Here is a 17,389-nt window from a genome sequence, read left to right as displayed (position 1 = left end):
GCAATAGGTGACATTTATTGGCATTTATTCCATGTTTAGTTGGTACTAATGGACCCAAGGTGTGAAAATATCCCCAGCATCATTGATAAACCATTGATAAAATGCAGAATGGATCCATGCTTTCATGTTGTTGATGACAAAAATGACCCTACTATCTATTTGTCACAGCAGAAATCATGATTCATCAGACTAAATGTGTTTTCCCAATCCTCTCTTATCCAGTTTTGGTGAGTCTGTGCAAATTTCAGGTACCTGTTCTTATCTGACAGGAGTACCACCTGGTGTGGTCTCCTGCTGCTCTAGCCTATTTGCTTCAAGACTAGATGTGTTGGGCATTTAAAGATACTTTTCTGCATTCTCTGGGTGTAACTAGTTTTTTTTGAGTTAAGCTACGTACACACGGCAGATTTTTATCGCCCGATAATCGGCATCGGCCAATTATCGGGCGAAAATCTGCCGTGTGTACAGTCGGTGTCGTCCATCGTCCGGACGACCGACCTGCCGGATCCACGGACGATGGACGACAGCCGATCGTAATGAAAGGGAAGGGGGAGAGCGCGCAGCAGGGTGCCGCTCCGTCGCTCTCCCCCTCCCCTCTCCATAGAGCATGAACGGTGCTGTATGTACAGCATCGTTCATGCATCTTGCAGCCCCTTGTCGTTGGAAAGGATCGTGAAAGATCCTTTCCAACGACAAAAATTGCAAGTGTGTACGCAGCTTTACTGTTGCCTTTCTATCAGATCAAACCAGTCTGGCCATTCTCCTCTGACCTCTGGCATCAAGAAGGCATTTCCATCCAGAAAGCAGCTGTACATTGGATATTCTTGGATAAATCAGGCAGACATACCCCTCATAGGCTGTCTGCCGTGGGCACAAAAGGGTGGATACAAGACCGGTCACCATAGAGTAAGGGCAAAGAGCAGCAACGATGAGTCTTTATTACAGGAAGCTTCTTTTCCAGGTCAGGTTTCATTTAGGATTGCTGCACAAATCCTGAAAAAATACGAAAAGGACAACAAGATTCGTGTAACAACACACATGCCTTTTTATTTGCTTATTCAAGAGTTCAGCTTGAATGGTAATGTACACTAAAAACTAATTAAAAAAAAATCAGCAGCTTGCATTAACATAATATTTGGCAATGGTGCCAGGAAGGCCCTTGCTCAAGCTCTTCCTGTTAGGATGATAGTGTTCTGTCTTTTTTTATAAATTGTGCTCATCATGTAATTTAAATATTATTTTTATTTAAAAGAGGAAATTGTAATACGAAGAGCTTTACCAAATTGAAGGTCATTAAAGTGAAAGTTCCTATCCACGTTTAGGTACATGTATTCCACCTGTATTGGCGGTGGCTTTGAGTACACCATCATATAGAAGTCACTCAGATGGAGCACAATGAGAAGGTGGTGGGAAAGCAGACAGAAAATGGGGAACATGTAAATACATTAGCCTTCAGCAAAGTTTCAATCAATACCACTGAGAGCTTCACTTCTTAAATGGCGCTCACACAAGGAAAAAAATCCACATGTATCCGTCACCTTGTCACTGTAAATGTACATGTATGCTTATCATGCTTATTCTAAATCTGTACATATATATACAGCCAGCGCTACGTAATATGTTGGCGCTATATAAATCCTGTTTCATAATAATAATAATAATATTGTAAGTCAAAAATGGCAGTAAAAGCTGCCAGGTATTTTTAGCCTTTTCCTATGGGCTCTCCTAGATTGTAAGCTCTTCGAGGCAGGTTACTCTCTTCCTGTGTCACTGTCTGTATTTGTAATTTGCAACCCTTATTTAATGTACAGCGCTGCGTAATATGTTGGGGCTATATAAATCCTGTTTATTAATAAAAATAATAATAATAATAAATAATAATGGTATTGAGTCAATTCTTTCATATTTTCTGTAGCTGTCAATGCTGGAATCATCATAAGATGTATTTTATGGATGGCACCATAAATACCTGTGTCTGTCTTCTTATTAGCCCCTTGCAAAAACCTGAACAGCAAGTATTCAGACTGGGAGGGCATGCATTGCTGTCAAAATAGGAGCCAATAAGAGTTCTGCATTGCAGCATACTGTCAGGTTTGCTTTGTCTGAACATATCTTTGTACAAGTGAAACAACAGGGATAACCTTAGTACCAGGTTCCTGTTTGCTTGTCCAATCAAAAGCTAGGGGCAGGCTGCTGACCAGGTTGGGTTGCAATGCAAAAGAGACAAAAGTGGTCACTGACCTGGCTTGCTCAAAATCTATAAATATAAAATTTGTTTTTGCTCTTCTAAAGCAGGCAACTAGAATTGTGTCAGCGTACATTCAATGTCACTGGGAACCCATTTTTATACATTCCATACTTACCCATTTGCCTTGTTTATACATTTTTCCAGTTTTCATCTAGCATGAAAGGGAACCTGTCATGAGTAAAATAAGGCCCCGAAGAACTTACAATCTAGTAGGTGGGGGAATTTACACACAATAGGAGGGGATATGTTGGTGCAATATAAATACTGTTTATTAATAATAATGGCATTGATTCCCCAAGGTACTGGGAACTTTTTTCAGGGATTTTGGTCCATAATGACACAATAGCATGACACAGTTGCTGCAGTTTTGTCAATTGCACATCTATGATGCGAATCTCCAGAGCCACCACATCCCAAAGGTGCCGTATTGGTCTGAGATCCAGTGTCTGTGGAGGCCATTTGAATACATTGAACTCACTGTCATGTTCAAGAAACCAGTTAGAGATAATATGAGCTTTGTGACATAGCACATTACCCTGCCAGAAGAAGCCATCAAAAGATGGGTGCACTGTGGATGTAAAGGAATGGACATGGTCAACAATAGGTGACATTTATTGGCATTTATTCCATGTTTAGTTGGTACTAATGGACCCAAGGTGTGAAGATATTCCCAGCATCATTGATAAATCATTGATAAAATGTTTATACATTTTTCCAGTTTTCATCTAGCATGAAAGGGAACCTGTCATGAGTAAAATAAGGCAGCTGTTTATTCTGCTCAAATCAGGAATTACACCTTAGGAGACAGAAAGATACCGACCTATGACAGAAAAATGGCTTCGTTAGTCTACGGAATGTTCACTTCTAAGGACAACACAGAAGTTTCTCTCTAAATTTAGCATGTTAGTGCAAAATTCACCAGTGCATCATAGGTGCGCTCTTGTTAGGGGTGTTCTCTGAGTTGGCTTTTTTACCATCAGCTGTTTAACATAAGCCAGCAAGCACATATAGTATTGTTTACCGTGAGATAACATCGCAGTGAAAAAACAAAATTAATTTTCATTGCATGGAGGTAAAACAATATTCATTGGAGATAAGGAAACCAATAAGACGGAGCCAGGCAGCGGTTTTTATTCCAGCAGGTGTAAGTGTATTATTGAAGATTTCTGTGTGATGGATGGATCAACGGGTCACTAGGTCTGCTTTCCAAAGCTCATACTCTTTAAGGTTAAAGCCAAATTATTTCTGATGGTTCGTTTTCTTTTTCAACAGCTGTCCTGAGCTTTGGAAATTAGTTACTGCGTGGTCCGGAAACCAACAATGAAATCACATTTTTTTAATTGTTTTTTTTTTATTAAATCATTTATAAGGTATTTATTACAACTCAATTTAGCAAGCATGATATCATCTAGTGTTCTGTTTATTGGAAAATGTATAGTACCTTGAAAAATGATTTTTATGCACCTAGTTGTGGGTCCTCCAGTTATGTAGCAGAGTTAGCCTTTGTACACATGTCCGACGATCCTTGCCTGATACTAAGGCTACGTACACACGTCAGATGATAATCGCCTCGAGGCTGATATGGGATGAGAATATGACATGTGTACAGCACTCATCATTCATGGATCCGTCATGGCACAAGGGAGAGTAGCGGGGTGCTGCTCTGTCGTTCTCCCCCCTCCATAGAGCAGACCGGTGCTGTATGTACAGCGCTCCTTCATGCACCAAGGATCGTGAAAGATCCTATCCAACAACAATTACTGAACGTGTGTACGCAGCCAAACAGTCGTGCTTGACTCAGGGAAGAATCTGACATATGTACAGTGGTTGCCTGAAATTTGCTTGCAAATGAGACAGAGCTTCATGACACTGGGCAGTAAGATTCAATCCAGAATGTTCTGATAGTTTTGTGCTCATTGTTCCATGCACAGACTCAGAGCACCCTATGTCAAACACAGCAAACCAGCCTCCGCCCATAAACATAATAAATGTTTCATTGTAAGTATGATGTTCATTTCTGTAGAAGCTTAATTTGTTGGTCTGTTGACATAGAACTGATGAAACATGCCAGTGGAAAAAAAAAAGATCCAATTTGAAATAATCTGTCCAAAGGCTATTTTCACAGAAGCATTGTGGTTTTATATTTATGGATTTATTAGGGGATTTATTCTTTCAACAGTGGGTCTTCTTCCAATGAACCCCAAATTATTTAAAAAAAACTTATCAATGGTACAAAAACACTGAACCTTGCAGTTCACTCTTTACATTTTTGGAAGCTGTCCTCAGTTTTTAGTCTACCATTCTCACTAACCTTGTGCCCATTCTAAAGTTGATTTTACTGTTGGCCACAGTACCATGAGTCTTTAACTTCTTATAGTGACATCAAGCTCCCTGGCGATTTTATTTCTGATCGCCTCAGACATTTCTTTCCTTTTCTTTCTCTGGTCCATGTTTAGTGTGGGTCACACAATGATACCAAACAGCAGCACAAGTATGTTTCTCAGTTTAGAAAGCAAGAACGACTGATTGTACAACTGGAGACATGTTTGATACTAAATAATGAAGACAGCTAGTTTGAAAAATCACTCCAATCCAATTATTCATGATCTTTTCTAGGGGTAACAACAAATGTGCCTGTGTCCAGTACTTTTCACACTTGCTTTACTTGATGACATATCAAAAGCATGCAGGTAAACATGGGGCAAATGATTTTCATGCAATAATTTTTAACAAAGCATTTTTTAAAAAAACTATGAAAGTACACATTTGTGTATTGCTGTGAGTGATGTATTTCTGTAGAAGACATATTTGGTGCAAATTGTGTCTGGCAAGTCGTGTTTGATAATAGGTTTGGTCCACCAAATGTCAAGATTTATGGTAGGCTACTCAACCTTTGACCTGAGGGTAATGGTCAATAGAACAAAGAGTTTGCAACTTTGAAATGGAGACCCAGAAACAATAAAATAAGCGGGACAGAGTAATCCAATAAGAATACTGGTGTGTGTGTGTGTACAGTGTAATTATTTAGGAATCCCCCTATGGTACGGTGCATGGCAAAATTCTGTGATAAGCGATGTCCCCTGGCTTCCTATATGTCTTAAATATTCCACCAGTGTCAGCTCTCAAAAACAGAGATCTCAAAACATATTGAAACTAAAAAAACTGACCTGTAGCTCTAGAAATCACCTAATGTCATAGACAAAAAACTTTCTAAGTAATAGGAAATACTGAAATGGTTGGCAAGGCTGCACAGATGTCTAAGAAGGCAGCATGGATAGTATTGCACATGTACATTCCATATGTGTCCAGGGAGATGGAAAATATTTTCTCCTTTATGAAGAATGAGAGGAAAAAGAATAGAAAACATACTCAAGGCTGTACGTTTACAAAAGGCTGCTTCTAAATACTCCTGCTTTAGGCATTGACCTACATATGACATTATGGTACAGACATAACTGTCTGCATTGTCTGCCCACCTATGTCTTTGGGTGCAGGGATCTTCTAATTCACCACAGCAGACAGGCTTGTGCCAGCCAGTCCCCATCAGACCTCTTGCATAGACATCAATGCCTGCAGACTATTAACATAGAATAATAAAGGTGTAAGGATAGAGCTGGAGTAAGGGAGGGCAGGAAAACCAGGAAGGCATTTTTTTCTGGAAATATACAGCATGATATAGGGTTCGTGATTAATGGAGTGTATAAAGCAGACAGACTAATCCATAGTGACAGAGCCTCGTTAGGTCTTTGCAGTATAACTCGCAACATGCCAGCAAAACCCTTTAATGGCCAGAGATGGTTTGTGTCATTTTGGTTCACTGAGGATTCTTTTACTGCTTATTATCTGTGCTGCCCTACAGTAATTTATTAAAAGAGGATGGCATTTTCAGACAGTTTTTAACTCGGATAGACATTAAGGGTTGTGTGAAACATAATAGGGGAAAGTTGATTCCTCAACCCCTTTATTCCCTGTTTGCTTAAGAAGTACCTGTTATGCCGCAATAATAATGAATATATTTATGAATAGGGCAAAACTTCAGGAATGAATGATGTGCAGAACCAGTGTCACCTATTACTACAGGAGAATCAATAGTTTTATCTCTTTTAATCACACATGCATGGCTGCACCATTGCCCCTACTTCCCCTGCCCATTTATAATATACAAGGTGTTCTATGATTACCCAGTGAAGGAGGGGCAGCTGCAGCTCTCACAGCCGGGCCTGCTTACCTTTGGAAAGCTTACTTTATATGTAAGGCCATTAGTTAAAAAAATAAACCTTAGTTTATCATTAGATGAATAATTGTATGAAACCTGGTTTATGTATAATTTCCATTTGATTAGGATTTGAAGCATGCACACATATACTTTATTCCTATTGGGCTGTGCAATGATGCCTGGTATTACAGTTATTGGCATTTATAAAATACAAGTTGACCAAATTGAATATCAATCTAAGTAAATTCATGCATGGCTAGCACACTTTACTTCATAGGCAATGCAAATAAATGAAGATTCTAAAACAAGTCAGTAAAATGTGCAATCACACATTTTACTGAGCCTGTCTCGTCGGTTCACCTAGTAAGGAAGATGGCCTGAGAGTAGCCATTAGATTGCTGTCTGTATGGGTTCTCCTAAATTCTCAAGCTATGGGTGGGGAGGATAGGAATCCCAGCTAATGTTTGCTGCACGCTTTCCATGCATCATAACAACACTGTTGCTTGGTAATAAGAAGTTAGATTAGGAGGAGGAGGCTGGCTGAAACGGTATAAAACAAATAAATCTCAGTCTACCACTAACAAGCGTTTGTTTTCAGTTGTCACTGATGTAATACTAAACTATAAAACAAACACAACCATAAAATCACAACAATCTTTAGAGAAACGCTTCGCTTTTCCTCTGGAAATAAATTACTTTTTATAGGACTGACATTACTGGCTGTGTAAAAGTTTGTACAGCAAATAGTCCTGAGGTACAAAACTCGAAGCACTTAAAACCAACCAAATGGTATTTAGCGGAATCAGTCTGACCTCTTGAGGAACCAATAACAGATGTGGTTCATTTTTCATCATCTTGAACCCTTTTGTCCATTTGCAATGCATGGAAAAGAACAACTGGGTGGGTTGGAAATTCTATTCAGGACTGCTTATTTACTTAATAATTTCTGCATAATTTGATTTTATTTTTTGGCTCAGAGGATAAGCGATTTGTGTATTTAAAACAACAAAGCAGTCAATGAAAATTGCTAAATAATTGTTTTCACAGTAACAAAAGTTTTTTTTAATTAAGTTGAAATGAGGGGGTTAATTGATGGAAATCCATGTCTTTGTAGCTTGTAACCGATGTAGGATTGTTGAGTAGTTAGGTATTGGATCTGGGATTGATGATGTCAGATATGTGCTGTGCTGATTCTCCTTCATTGTCCAATCAGGAAGCTGGAGTAATTACCAAGAGAGGTTGCTTAAAACAAAACTGAATCCTTGTGACTTGCCTATCCGCATTCCAGGCAGGGCTTTAGTTGCACTTTAGGTCACAAGTGCTTTTGACAGGTCACCCCACCAGGATGATGTGCTGGACAGTCATCAGATCCAAACTATATATAATGTGTGTGAGAACAGGGACAGTAGTAGCAAATATGGGGGCAAGTGGTGGCCCCGGCCAACTGTGGCTCTTCTGCAGAACTGATTTGGGGACCCTGTTGGCAGAGGAGGATCCAGTGCCCTCACATAGTGGCACCTTTGCACCCATGTCTATGCTGGATGGAGCCCTGGGCAAATATTTATTGGGTGCCCCAAATACACAGCATTCCCTCTCCCTGCACCCCATGCCATTCTGTTAAGTAAAGTGGAAGTAAACTAAAAAGAAAAAAATTACACTTACCTTTAATCTCACAGATCTCTCGATAGCGCTGGGGATTTCCTGGGGTGTTCCTGGGATTCCTCTTTGTCCCAGCACCGCCATCTTCTGCCTTCTCTTCTGGTCTTCTTGCACCACCATCTGATCTCACACTGTGCAGTTGAGAGATCGGGTGAGGTTCGACATCGCTTTGCCCTTGGTGGAAAAATGTCCATTCTGCGCATGCCGGAGATTGGGGAATGCGCATGTGTGAGATTAGCATCTCTTTCCCCCTGGTGGAAAAATGTCCATTCTGTGCATGCTGGAGATTGGGTAATGCGCATGTGTAAGATTGGCATCTCTTTTTCCTGGTGGAAAAATGTCCATTCTGTGCATGCCGGAGATTGGGGAATCCGCAGAAGGAGCAGCCAGAGCCTCCTGGGATGCATGATAGATATCCTGGGAGGCTTACTTTACTTTACTATTTACTTTATTGGAAGGGTTGTCCACCCTTGTAAAGTAAAAACATGTTTAGTTTAGGTACACTTTAAATTCTTAGTGGTGGCAAAGTCCCAGACATTGCCTATTTAATGTACAGCACTGCGTAATAAGTTGGCGCTATATAAATCCAGTTTATTATTAATAATAATAATATTAATAATAATTGCCTAGATTGCACCACTTACACTGGCCTTGGGTAGAAGGTCATTAACTTTGTGTGGGCTCCAACAAAGATTGATACAGATCTGACACATGGATTAGACACATAAGCCATCATCAGCTATTTGTTAGCAAAGGTTTTCAATTCTGAACCATTCTAGGTTTTCCGGAGCACCCAGCTTCACCCATGAAAGTGTATCCTCTCCAACCTTGGAAAGTTTTAATAAATCAGGACCATAGTTCCAACAGATGAACATATCAGTGGTGGGAAAACATGGTTTGTTGGGGTGATGGAACAACTGGACTTTAAAGTCAGGAATAGTATCTATGCCTGCTCCATGTCAGTAACCAAAAGAACTGCCACCCAAGGTATTGCAGCCAGACACCTAGCATTATCAGAAGGGCAGGCCAGCATTGTCAGGCTTTATATCTTGTAAGGGTTTAAGCTGAGAATGGGAGTGTCATGGGCCAGTCAGAACTACCAGGATCTACCGAGCCCATCCTGTGTGTATAAATGCGTTTTAATGGAAAATTAGATTGTAATCTCCTTTGAGAGATGTAACTGAACAGTACTTTGCATTCTGTAAAGCATTTTAGAGTTCTGATAAATTCCCAATAATAGAACTTCTTATTTTTTCCCTAATAGTATGAAATGGCATTAGGAGACTGAAGAGAAGTATACAGCTTCTGATGTGTTTAATTATTGTGACGTCTCTCGATATGGGTAACCCTCCCCTGGCAGCTCTAGAGAATACGGTGTGTCAGCCCATGCATTAGGGATTGATATTCCTGCAGCTGGGGCACCTCCTCTGTGTATAATGCACCATAGGGATCGCACACAAGACACACCACTGCATTGCAGCACCTTCACTAAAGCACGTTTCATACTGATCTGTGACAACACAGCCCAAAGGACGCAGCTCTGTCATTGCTTTCCCCATCAGTTATGGAGGTTTACCTCTTCTTATTTTGGAGAAGCACAGATATCTCTACCAAATCCCAGGGTGCGCTTCAATTTTATAGCCAATAAAAAAAAGAATTCTTGTAAAGATAATGCACTAGCTGAACCCCTGGTGGTACTTTTATTTGTTTAGAGAACAAGCAAAGGCACAAATAATGATGCCTTTCAAACACTAAATTGATTTTGTTTTTTTTTATAAATAGAGGTAATGAAAGTAACTAAATTTGACCCCGGGGCTAGGAGTGGGAGAAGCACCTCAGGGAGCAATTCAGTTATGACAAAGTGCCAAAAAGGGGCTCATTCATTCTAAAACATGTGCTAATCTAGTGTGTGTACAGAAGTCCACAGACATTTTTCATCAGTGTGTCTTGGTGGGTCAATCAATGAGAATGATAGTGGAGTGCAGAAAGCACAGTTGTACTTTCCTAATCAGGATGACACAGTGGGGTATCACCCACTCATCCTAGCCCCTCCAACAGAACAACACTCTGTGTACAGTGCTCATTCGTTGTCCTGTCACTGTACAAAATCACAAAAAATCATTTCCAGCAACAGGAATCTAAATTCTGTACAGGGCTTTACTCTATAGCTGATATTTTGCAGCAGATTTGTAGATTAGTCACACTGCTGTTAATAGTTTGGTGCAATTACAGTGTCTTAATACAATAAAGCGACCAATTTGTTAAAAACAATGCACTCCTTGTGTGGACAGTATCATATCCAGTAAAGCAGACTTTGCACAAATGGAAGGTTCATGTGACTGCACCCTACCCCATTGCTGACAAATCAATGAAAAATGGAAAAAAAAAACTTTTTCAAAGTAAATCATAAACAAAGCTTACCATGCTCTCAGGCTTCCAGCAAGCTTGTATAGACAAGGTGACATCTTGGGAGAATTCCAGAGAACACACCCGCCATATAGAGTACAGTGCTCCTGCAAGAATTTGGATCTGGAGCTTTCCCAGGATCCTTCTGTGTAGTCCAGGAACATCAACCACAGGAAGCACAGTGAATTTTGGGGTAAGGTATTTTAATGCATTTTCTTTTAGTGTGTTTTCTTTTTATTTCCATAATACATTTTTGTGAACAGGGTGGGGCAGCCACATGTTGACCTTACATTTTAGTGCAGGTCAGACAGTTCAGCTCTATAGGCTTAAGGTGTCTCATATACTGAAAGAGGATGGGAGTTGCCATTGCCGAGCTGATTGCAAAGAATGCCAATTTCCGGTTGCAAAGCTGATCCCTGAACTTGCATGCAAAGAAATATGTGACCAGTTTATGGCAATTCTAAATTGTGTACCTATTATGGGTCAGCGATCAGAAGGTATAAATTGCAGAGGACCAGAACACCAACTAGGCAAGCATGATGTTTCAGTACCACGTCAGCAATGGCAGCTTACACAACCTCCTAGTGCAGGGGTCAGCAACCTTTACTATCAAAAGAGCCATTTTGCCTCCTCTTCCACTAAAGAAAAATAGTCTGGAGCCGCAAAACATAACACAGTTTATAAACTTTTAAAAGTTTTAATATTTTTTTAATTTTACCTGTTACAACAAGTGTGCATGTGTAGGCCTACTTTGAAATAAATTAAACACTGAACTATGCCCCAAGAAGCCTCCAGCTTCTAACGTATCATCCTGTTACATTAGCTGGAGGCTTCTAACCTAACAGGGTAGATTTTTTTGATGGGCAGAGTTCTTTATTTTCTGACGATGCCTTAGCGATTCAATTGTAGGCGGTGTTAGCCACAGGTGTCCCTCATTTGCAGCTTTAATTTTGTTAACCTGAACCCCCCAATCTTGAGTAATTGGGGTTCAGGTGCTAGAAGCCTCCAGCAATGTGTAACAGGGTAGATTATTTTGATGGGCAGAGTTCTTTATTTTCTGACGATGCCTTAGCGATTCAATTGTAGGCGGTGTTAGCCATAAGTGTCCCCCACTTGCACCTCTATTTTGTTCACCTGTACCCCCTTCCTGTTCCAGAGAAATTGGGGTTCATGTGCCTCCAGCAATGTGTAACGGTAGATTTTTTTGATGGGCAGAGTTCTTTATGTTCAGATGATAGCCTAACAATTAAATTTTAGGGGATGTTAGTCACAGGTGTCCCCCACTTGCACCTACATTTTTGGTTTTGTACATCTCCCCATTCCAGAGGAATTGGGGTTCAAAGGAGGGGGATGTCATTTTACACACCCATTTGTACACGTCCCGTGGTAGATTTATTTCACTGGTAGATTTTTTTTCATTAGAACACCGGATAGGGAATCCCCCTCCTCCGCAGTGTCTTGGGAGGAAGGGGATCCCCCATCAGAGATCTCCCAGCGGCAGCCGAAGGGAGCCACAACAAGGAGGCTCTGGAGCCGCAGGTTGCAGACCCCTGTCCTAGTGAAATGTCCAATTTGGATGTGGAGTGTGGATGCAAGTGTGTCACTACAAATCACATGTTCCCCAGTCAATGTTTCATGGACTCCCCCTACCAAAGCAGGTAAGGACAGATAGATACATGGAGTAGGAGCCGGTTCAGGTAGGTGCGTCTACAAAAAAACTCAAAGAATGCCTTACACCTTTTCAAAAAATGTTTGGTTAGTGTTGGGCTTTAAACTACTGGTATGACACTGGCACTGCCAGTCACCCCACTATTGCCTGGTTTTAGATCCAAATATGTTTTTAAGGTATCAGGTATATGTGACACTCACCTTTTCAATCAGTGCTCAGGTGAGTGGCAAAAAAAGCAGGTCCAATTACTACCATATGGTGGGGTAAGCAGGAGCAGACAGTGGTGCAATTATTGAATGGAGGCACGAGGACAGGTTTGCAATAAAATATAGTAAACCAGGAAGATTTTTCTGTTTCGCTCTGTAAGGCTCCCAATGAAAGAGATGGGAAAAAATTATTATTATTACTACACAGTACTTATATAGCGCCAACATATTACGCAGCACTGTACAAAGTTCAAATTCTGACTATTCTGCCAGTAGCACGGACTTCCTCGTTCCTGTTGGCAACACTGCAGGCCGATCTTTCCTTTGCAGTTTTGCTACAGATTTACAGCTAAATAAAGTGTACACTAAAAAAAAAACTAGTCACATAAAATGCATACAAAGAAAATCAGGACCTGGCTGCAGCTTAGCTCTGACCACAGAGCAGGGTAGAGGAAAAGTAGACATTTTGTGACCAGACTAAAAAATGAAAAAGTTTTTTCTATTAAAGGATTGCTGCAGGAAATTATTGAATTGCTTAGTGTGATTATCACAGCCAGTGTAGCTAAACTGGTTAATATTTGTCTCTGCCACATTGCCTTGTTTAAAATGCTTATTTAGGGTATTTTTTAATGGGGGTTATTTGCATAAAACTGGCCTAGGTGTATTTTTTCGCAAAGTATATACACCTATATTTAAAACATTTTTTAACAAAGTAATTTCTCTCTTATAGTACCAGGCAATACAAATGTTGAGCTCCTTCTTGGAAAAATAACACATTATTAACTGAAGTCATCCACAACCTTCCAACAGAATTGAAGTACAGAATATATTTTAATAAGATCAACTGTACAACTTTTTTTTTCAAAACACCAAAAACTTCAGAAGAGTTTATTTTTTTCTTTTTTAGTAGCTCCCCTTTTATTTCACTTGCATAGAAGGTAAAATAACACAAGGACCCCCCTCCAGTCTCTTCCATGACCTCTGCAATGGCCGACAGATGAGGTGGCGTTGGGGTCTGCAGCTACATGTACAGCAGGGAGCATTGGTTAATAAAGCAACAAGTCTTGTATTCACAGAAGAAATAAGGGTGTCTGAAAAAAACAGAACTCATTATGAAAGCAGTGTTTATGGGACCCATCTGTCTGAACCCTTTCAGCGGTGCCATGGAACAAGCCAGCTCAGATGGGAATGACAGAACTGTAAAAAGCAAATTGGAGGATAAAAATTGGAATTTTGTTTTGTCAAGTCAGTCTGTTCTCTGAAAACATGGCAGATAAAGCAGTAATTGGGTCCTGTACATTTAGTAACTGCTGCAGATCCTCTTTGGCAGAGCACCTGTCAACAAGCCTACAGAAATACAAGGTGTTCCCGAAATAAGGTTCTCCAGCAACTGCCCGCTACTTAAGGGGTCTCCTGGATAAAAAGTCTTTCTCCTCTAAAGCAATCAGCTTCTCCTAGGTGGACAGGAAAGAACCTATTGCAGATCACACATGTAACAATTTGATCATTTGAACATTATGATATTGATTATTCAAACTTTTATAGTCAATGAGCATTCAGCTTGAGTCAGATTTCCTTTAAAAATAATTTTTCAGAAAATATGGTAGAACAGTTTCTTGCACTAAGAAAATGTGTTTTTATTATTGTTAAAACTGATCAACAGATCATAATCTTTTAAGCTGATTCTCAATCAAAAATCAATCTGATTTACTGCCACATGAACCCTCTAAAATTTCAGTAACACTGCACAATGATCCATCAAGCATGGTCAGTTACTGCTTCTAGCACAAACCATATTTACCCATGCAATCAAAGCTATCAAAATCAGCGATTTGATTGATGGGCATGGTAAAAGAAGGACTGGATACAACTGTGAACAGGACTATACTTTGTACATAGGTCGGAAAGCCATAAAAGGAGACAGGGAAATCAGTTTGTTCTGGTTGGGGTATGTTAGTGAGTTGCAGAGAAATTTAGGAGGTCCTCTGGCTATCTTTTCTTGCTCCAGCTGTTTGTCTGGATGTGGTGTAAACCCTGACAGCCATGTAATGGAACTCTCACCAAGGAGTGACGTAATCTGTTCAGTCACTCCACTAAAACTAATATTTTACTTTTTGGCCTAAGACTCTTGTGTTTAATCAAACAAGATTATACAGTGGAACCTCAGTAAATGGCCAATTCCAGATGAGTGTAGTCTCCGTTTAACCGAGGTTACTCTGAAACTGAGGTTTCTCAGCAATTCAGCATTAGTCTTGAATGGGGAGACTTGGGGAGATGTGTCCCCATTCACCACTAGTGCTGAATGGCTGAGAAACCCGGATGACCATTGAGCCATCATCAAGGTTTCCTTTTCTCAGCCAATCACGGAGCTGAGCTGGAGCTCTACTCTGCTCTCCTGACAGCTCCATTCTCCTGATTGCTTCTGCAGCCCTACTTTTTGTACTGTGTGTATGTGTGTGTGTGTGTATATATGTATATATATATATATATATATATATATATATATATATATATATATTATATTATATACACACACACACACATACATACACACATACCCCAGCAGAGCACCGGAGTTCTCTCCTGTACCCATCTACATTTTTCTTTTCCCTGCCGATTTGTTCTTGGCTACCACTGATGTCTTGCCTTGAAACTGTTTCATGTCTGTGTGCCCTGCCAATCCAAAGGCTTTAATACTTCGTCAGTAACATAAAATAGTTTTCAGAAGCTTTGCCTTCAATGGATGCATGCTCCGTTTGGGTCAGACATTTAAAATTCTAAAGCTGTTGGGTCAGTAAAGGTTTCCTTCAATAATATATTAGGGAGATTGCAGCAGGAGCAAGGATGGTCATACAGGGAATAATACATTTTTTTTGTTAAAAAGATTATTTCAAAGAAAAAAAATGGTAAGAAATATATGATGCTGGACAGGTAACCAATTAGCCACTTGGGTCCTTAGAACTTTTTCTCATTTTGTTTTAATTTAGGAAACAGGACATTTTTTTTCCGAATGGAAAACACAATGGTTGCCTAAATCAATCTTCCACAGACAATCATATGCAGTGCTCTGCTCTGTAGAACATGAAATGATCGTTTAAGCTCCCGAGTTTAGTGTGGGACCCCGACTTTCTCTGACAGAAAGCGTTTCCACCACCAGTGCCTCCTGATGTGATTCAGGAGTGGTTGAGTTCCAGAGTACCTTGTTTAAAGGCATAATGGTTAAGTGGTTATGATTTTAACTGAAAATAAATGTATGAATCTAGGGGACTGAATGTGACCAAATGGATCTTTTCTTTTGTTGCACAAATATGAACTGAAATAATTAAATCTAGGACAGAATGTTACATGTATGGACAGCAAAAGAGTTCAGATATTGTGACAGAAAGAATGGGAGTGTACACAAACAAGACTTCCAAAAGGAAGCTCTTACTACTGGAATCCTATAAAGATACAAGAGATTGAAAACTATAATCCATATTCAGTGAAATCACTGTCATTTTTAGCTGCCAGCAATGGTATTATTGTCATAAAAAGGGCCAGTCAAACCCATGATTAATAAACTAGTTTCCTAGATCTTGACAGAACTCCACTAGTGAGATTTTTACACTGGGGTTCCCAGCTCTACCCACTTACCAGAGCCAATATGGGGAGTGTAATGATACCTGTTGGATTTCAGACATCTGTCATTGCCTTTGAAAGATAAAATAAAAGAATCAACCAAGTAGCACCTACCCATATAAGAGACATTGGTTGTAGACAAAGCCCCTAAGGGTTTACTTTAGCATCAAAAAGCAATATATCTTATACTGAAGATAGCAAAACTGGAGTGAATAGCTGCTCCAAAACACCACTGAAAGGGTCACAGGCACACTACATTGCCCTTGTCCTCCACCAAAACCACCCCAAGACATTAAAACCAGGTAATAAATATTAATGAGCTTTCTCGTACACTGAGAAAGAAGACTGCATTCTCCATGCCACACAAATAGAAGATGCAGAAAAAAAAATATTATAAAGAAACAGAAATCAATTTTCCAAATTACCATAATTAATAGAAAAAATAGTAAAAAATAAAGCTCATTTGTTCATTTACCTGAAACCTGCAAAAAGCACACAGAACAATTTGCTACAGGACTGGCAGGAGAACACAAAGTATGAGGCTGGTTAACACCGGGATTACTCTTGTGCAATATCACACAGCAACAAAGTATAAGGACTCAGTTCTCTGCTGGAAATAAACTTGATACGAAATGTATTGGAAGCCATTTACCACCTTAAAAACATGTAATACTGGGGGATTCCTGTCAATATTAAGTAACCATCTGTTTGGTTTCAGCTTAAACTCCATTCTCAGTTACATTTTTAACATAGGTAGTTCCCCTAATATTACAAAAATCGTAATCCCAGTATAGCTGCACTAACAGATTCATCACAAGATTCATCCCACTCATCTGTACCTAAGAAATGTATTTGGTACTCCCTATACTTACTGTGGCTTTCTGCCTACTAATGTACCTTTCCTGGCTCAATTTTAGGACCCTCTAAAAGCGATAAGAGCTGCATCTACCTTCCAGATGACAGTAGACCCACTCAGTTACATAGTACCACTGGAGCAGTTGATTGTTGAAAGTAACGATGCAACTCAGATGGGGATTTCCATTTGTATTTCCAATACAGATAGAGGGGCAATATATATCTAAGTTTTAGTTGCTGCAGTTATCCTTTAAGCAAATGGTCATTTGAAAGGGTCACTTGGCATGCTATAGCAAACCTGTAATAGAAGCCAGACATTTACCCAGTCCAGCAGCCTGTTTGTTGATATGCCATCTTTTTGCTTCTTCACAAGCTGCAATTACTGTATTTTTCGGACCATAAGACGCACTTTTTTTCCTCCTAAAGTGGGGGGAAAATCAGGGTGCGTCTTATGGTCCGAATGCAGAGGTACAGGGGCATATTTTTTTACTTACCTGTGTCCCCGCCGGTCC

The 17,389-nt window shown here is 39.9% G+C and overlaps 1 long non-coding RNA gene across 1 annotated transcript; it reads right to left on the bottom strand.

The window, feature by feature from the left end:
- Positions 1-3,579: 3,579 nt before the first annotated feature.
- Positions 3,580-4,206, bottom strand: LOC140344217 (uncharacterized). Its single transcript, XR_011923515.1, has 2 exons — positions 4,063-4,206; positions 3,580-3,789 (listed from the first exon to the last, which is right to left on the bottom strand). It is a non-coding gene; the product is annotated as an uncharacterized lncRNA (long non-coding RNA).
- Between the last annotated feature and the right edge of the window lie 13,183 nt (positions 4,207-17,389).

Source organism: Pyxicephalus adspersus, chromosome Z (assembly GCF_032062135.1).
Source record: "Pyxicephalus adspersus chromosome Z, UCB_Pads_2.0, whole genome shotgun sequence".
NCBI classification, from domain to species: domain Eukaryota; kingdom Metazoa; phylum Chordata; class Amphibia; order Anura; family Pyxicephalidae; genus Pyxicephalus; species Pyxicephalus adspersus.
The sequence above is the reverse complement of the archived record's forward strand: the minus strand, read 5'-3'. Positions and strand labels throughout refer to the sequence as shown.